The sequence below is a fragment of the Oryctolagus cuniculus genome, chromosome 3 (genome assembly GCF_051225735.1).
Source record: "Oryctolagus cuniculus isolate XC-2025 breed Fujian yellow rabbit chromosome 3, ASM5122573v1, whole genome shotgun sequence".
NCBI lineage: Eukaryota > Metazoa > Chordata > Mammalia > Lagomorpha > Leporidae > Oryctolagus > Oryctolagus cuniculus.
This window is the reverse complement of record NC_142869.1, coordinates 85,693,413-85,699,412: the sequence shown is the minus strand read 5'-3', so window position 1 is coordinate 85,699,412 and position 6,000 is coordinate 85,693,413. Positions and strand designations below refer to the sequence as shown.

The following is a 6,000-nucleotide window of genomic DNA, read 5'->3' as shown; positions in this document are numbered from 1 at the left end:
AGTCTAAGGAAGACACATGTAAAAATACATTCAAAAAACATACCTCCACATTTAACATACAAATTACTATTTCTAAGATTTTTTTCAGTGACATACATGCCAGCCCATCATTTATTTTGTCATCTTTAAATGACTAGTAGAAACAAGAAATGGAGAAAGGGAGTTAACATTTACTAAGTCTGTGCAAGGTAGACACACTCAACTCACATATAGAACTTCATTTCATGCTAAGGACAATCTGGTAAGGTGTGCGGGTGTTGTTCCCATATGAGAGTTGACCACTGCGCAGTGATAACAACACTACCACTTTATAATGATGCATCAGTCCAAAATTTTAAATGAGGAAAACAGTGTTATATAATTAATTTTCAGTGACTAAGATTGTCATTGTTCAATTTTACAATATAACACTTGATTCAGCTTTCATTCCACCTGCTTCCCCCAGGCATGTGCCAAGTATTGTTCTAAGTGTCTTACATATTAACTAATATTATCTTCCCACCAAATAATGAGATAGACACTTTTATTATTACCAACTCACTGAACCAATGAAGAAAAACAAGAGACTGGGAGATTAACATAGATGCCTAAGCTTAGAAACCAGCGAGTAACAGAGAAGGACTTTGACCCTAGACAATGCCAGTTCATGTCATTCTAATCTATTCATTCTCAAAGCCAGACATTTGAAGAGATGTGTTTTAGACCAGCCTTCAGGATCTAGCCCTGATTTAATCATTTCTTAGCTAAAGATCTTACAGAATTCATTTAGTCTCAGTAGGCTTTGCTTTCCTCTTCTCTAAAAAGAAAGGAGGCACACTTAGTGGTCAAGATAGAAATAAAAGTTTATTGGATAATCCAAGGGCAACACTAGTGTTTAAGGAGTCTTCATAATTCAATATCTTAATCTACCTATTAGAGATCACAGACTATAGTATCTAAATTATCATTCTGACTCCAGAGTGCAAGTTGGTCTTTCAATGCATATTCAATCAAATCTAAAATTCTCTTCTTGGTGTACAATTTCCACCAACATGTGTTTATTCCTGCCTTCATACTCAATTTTTTTAAAACTTTTACTTAATAAATATAAATTTCAAAATTACCATTTTTGGATTATAGCAGATTTTCCTCCCATAACCTCCCTCCCACCTGCAAACATCCCATTTCCCACTCCCTCTCCCATCCCATTCTTCGTCAAGATTCATTTTCAATTATCTTTATATACAGAAGATCAACTTGGTATATACTAAGATTTCAACAGTTTGCACCCACACAGATACACAAAGTATAAAGTACTGTTTGAGTAGTAGTTTTTCTGTTAATTTGCATACCTCATACTCAATTTTTAAAATATAACTAGTGTCTGCTTTCTGTGTGCGCCTAACATTCTCATTTACTTGGCCTCTCTCTCTCTTCCAACTTTATATTTGTTCAATACATAACTCAAATCCAATTTTTCCCCAAGAAATTTTTTTGATAACTCTTGATGATTCTCTCAGTGTAAGCATCCTTTTTCTCTCACATAGCTTAATTCTGTGTCATTAAGAGTCTTTTATTGTGGGCTGGGCATTTGACTGAGAAGTCAAGCCACCAGTTAGGATGCCCACATCTCACAGCGTTCTTTCAAGTTACAGCTCTACTCCCTATTTCAGCTTCCTGCTAATGCACACCCTGGAAAACAGCAGTGATGGCTCAAGTGGTTGGGACTCTGCCACCCACACAGGAGAGCAGAATTGAGTTCCAGGCTCCCAGCTTCAGGCAAGACTAGTCCTTGCGATTATGAGTAACTGAGGAATGAACTGACAGGTGGGGGCTCATTATGTTTCTCTAGGTCTCAAACAGAAAATTTTTAAAAGCTGAAGATGAATTCTTTATTGTAACCTAATACATTGATTTCTGCTTATTTTTTCTCATCAACAAGATTAAAAACTAAGGCCAAAATCCCATATCAGAGTGTGTGGGTTCAATTCCTGGCACCACCACAAGTTCTAGCTTCCCGTTAATGCAGACCCTGAAGGCAACAAGTCAGTCCAGTAGTTTGTTCTCTGTCATTCAAAGGGAGACCAGAATTGAGCTTCAGACTCCTGGCTTTCAACCTGACCCAGTCCCAACAATTCCAGACAATTGGGGAGTACTTCTTCTCTCAGATAAATATAAGTATTAATATATCAATTTTAAAAAAGAAAACTAAGGCAATTTTTAAAAATTTTTTGCCTAGTTTCTTCAATAGGTTACTGTGTACATGAGTTAATTAAATAAATAAATTTGAGGAGGTCCACACTATGGCATAGTGAGTTAAGCCTCCTGTGATGCAATCCATATGGGCACCAATTCAAGTCCAGGCTGATCCACTTAATTTTTTTTAACTTTTATTTAAAATTGTCATTTTTTATTGCATTTGTCAACATTTCCCATCAATATTGTGAGGCTGAGGCTGAGGCTGAGGCTAGGAAACCCTTGCACTACAGACCTGGTATCCCTGGCAAACTCCATTGCCCGCAATGGTACTGAACAGAACTACAAAAGCCAGCTGTTCTCAGCTGTTCTCACCTGGAATCTCAGTTGCTACGAAACTAACAAGCGTGAATGCGGAATACAGAGCACACATCCACAGACTCTTCACAGAAGAAATTAGTGGCCGTGGGATCTCCCACCAGTGTCAGCTGTCCACGAGCTCTGGGCGGCACCCCTTCCCCCATCTCGCACCATCGCCCACATCTTCTCAACGTTCTCACCAGCTTCTAAGGGGCGTGAACAGGGATGCGTGGAAGTAAAAACTGCTCCAATGAACTCTGGATTTTTTCCTCTGCTGCTGTGCGTCTCTGGGGACAAGGACAAGATGCAGTTCATGAAGCTCATGCACGGATGTTGTAATGACCAGACCAAGTAACAAAGCCTGCCAGCCACTCTGCCTGTGAACTTTAGTCCACTCCGCACACGCCCTGATCCAGTCACTATCTACACTTTATTACACGTCTAAACGTGGGCGGCAGCTGTGACACAGGTCCCTGTGCCATTGACCTTCTGAGAAGCAGTTTCACGTAAGCAGAGACTTGCAAACTCTTCCTCCAAGCCCCTGACTGCGCTGCGACTGGCTTCACTCTGCAGTCCCTTTCACCCAAGGCGCGCTCCCCGGCACATCTCTGGGCGGCCTGGTTTCCGGGAAGTTCTCAGCAAACCTTTCTCCTGCTTTGTCCCAGTTCTTCCTGCTCTTGTTCTGGAGAAGGGGAATCTCTTCAATGGAGGACGGCTTGCCGGTCCCCAAGCCCGCGTGAGCCTGCCGAAGCTGCAGCTGGATCGGAGCGCGCATGCCGCCGCCGTCCTTCCCCAGGCCCTCGCCTTTCTTCCAGCCCATCTTCTCCAACATCTTCCGGCCTTTGTTGCTATCTGTAATTTCAGCATGGACAGACGCAGGAGCATCGTCCCTCAGGAAGGGCCCTTCACTCCCAACCTGCTCTCTGCGCTTCCCAGCTCGATCTTTGTATTTTGGATTCTTCAAGGCCTTTTCATTTTCATAATCTGTATTCTGTAAACCATATTTCACTCGTATTTTCTTTAATTATTTTCTCCTTTCCAACTCTTTTTCTTCTTTACTTAGTGCTGGAACGAAAGCTTCATGCTTCTCATCAAGGCTCAGGTGCGCTCTCACCGGCCCTGGCTCGCAGCCATCGCACGTCTCGCTGCCAGGGTGGATGTGGAAGGACAGTACTGTCTCCCCGATTCTCACCTCATCCCCATGCTCCAGCACGTGAGGGTCACACTTGGTTTTTGGCTGGAGAATCTGCTTCCCGTTGACAGTCGTGCGGTTCTGACTGCCTTGATCCACCAGGACGTAGCTTTGTACGTCATGGTTAAAATGCACTTCCGCATGAAACTTAGTGACACCGACTTCAGGGATGCGCAAGGTGTGCTCCATGTCCTTCTCTCTTCCAATCCTAGCAGGGTTCACAGCGGTGATGATAAACAGCGACCCTGTCTGCAGCACCGGGGACCTGATAACAATCACTCTAATACACGGGGGCCAGATCTCCTCCTCCTCCTCCTCGGTGTCCACACTGCCGCCGTCCTCACCAGTGCCCTCCGTGTGAGAATCTGTAATTTCACCTTCCTCCGGCTCACTGTCGGTCTCTGGGCCTTTCCCGACGTCACCTGCAGCGGCATTCGCAGCACTGTGCCCAGGGAGAGGACTCTGCCCCACATCGGGGAGGACTGGGTCTGTGATCAATGTCCGTTCTGGCCTTCTTCCTCCCATTTGCACAACTCGCCCCCTCACCGCAGCTTGCATATTCCACACTGGCAGCCTTCGGGTCTGCTGAACTCACGTCCGTTTCTTCAGTTGTTGTATAGCAATCTGGATCCTTTCTTTTCTTCTTTAATTTTTTATCCTTACTTTGTCTTGTAGTAGGAGTCTGGTAAGGTTGTAGATCCACCCGAGAATGAAACTGATAGCGACCGCTGTCCACGTCCCAGTAGTAATAGATGCCAGTGGAGGGGTCAGAGTATAGCTGATTTTCAGAGTCCTAATAGAAACCAGTGCTGTGGTCAAAGTAGAGCCCAGTGCTCTCGTCGCAGCTGAAGCCCATCTGTGAAACGGCAGCCTCCACTGCGGATCTCAAACTTTGATTTAATAAATATAAATTTCAAAAGTACAACTTTTGGATTATTGTAGCTTTTCCCCCAATAACCTCCCTCCCACCTACAACCCTCCCATCTCCCACTCCCTCTCCCATCGCATTCACATCAAGATTCATTTTCAATTATCTTTATATACAGAAGATCAACTTAGTATATACTAAGTAAAGATTTCAACAGTTTGCACCCATACAGAAACACAAAGTGTGAAGTACTGTTTGAGTACTAGTTATACCGTTAATTCACATAGTACAACACATTAAGGACAGAGATCTTACATGGGAAGTAAGTGCACAGTGACTCCTGTTGTTGATTTAACAATTGGCACTCTTATTTATGACATTGTCAGTAATCACCCAAGGCTCTTGTCATGAGCTGCCAAGGCTATGGAAGCCTCTTGAGTTCACAAACTCTGACCTTTACAGACAAGGCCATAATCAAAGAGAAAGTTCTCTTCTCCCTTCAGAGAAAGGTACCTCCTTCTTTGATGGCCCATTCTTTCCGCTGGGATCTCACTCACAGAAATCTTTCATTTAGGTCAATTTTTTTGCCACATTGTCTTGGCATTCCATGCCTGAAATAGTCTCATGAGCTTTTTAGCCAGATCCGAATGCCTTAAGGGCTAATTCTGAGGCCAGAGTGCTGTTTAGGACATCTGCCATTCTATGAGTCTGCTGTGTATCCCGCTTCCCATGTTGGATCGTTTTCTCCTTCTTAATTCTATCAGATAGTATTAGCAGACACTAGTCTTGTTTATGTGATCCCTTTGACACTTAATCCTATCATTATGATCAATTATGAACTGAAACTGATCACTTGGATTAGTGAGATGGCATTGGTACGTGCCACCTTGATGAGATTGAATTGGAATCCCCGGGCACGTTTCTAACTCTACCATTAGGGGTATGTCCGAGTGAGCATGTGCCAAACTGTACATCTCCTCCCTCTCTTCCACTCTTATATTTAGCAGGGATCACTTTTTTTTTTTTTTTTTTTTTTTTTTTTTTGCTGATCTTTTGTAATGTTTCTTTGGATTCAATTCTGTTGATTTCTTCTCTAATTTTAATTATTTCTCTTCTCCTACTAGTTTGGGGTCTGGTTTGCTGCAGTTTTTCTAGATCCTTGAGATCCATTGATAGCTCATTTGTTTGGTACCTTTCCAATTTCTTGATGTAGGCACCTATTGCTATAAACTTCCCTCTTTACACTGCTTTTGGTGTATCCTATAAGTTTTGATATGTTGTGTTGATATCCTCATTTACTTCCAGAAAGTTTTTTATTTCTCTTTTGATTTCTTCTATGATCCAGTGTTCATTCAGGAGCAAGTTGTTCAGTCTCAACGTGTTTGCTTATGCTCTAGGGATTCCT

General features: G+C 42.8%; 1 pseudogene; it reads right to left on the bottom strand.

Annotated features, from left to right (window-relative positions):
• Positions 1–2,969: 2,969 nt before the first annotated feature.
• The window catches only part of LOC100355540 (angiogenic factor with G patch and FHA domains 1 pseudogene), a 78,834-nt pseudogene continuing 75,803 nt past the window's right edge, over positions 2,970–6,000 (bottom strand).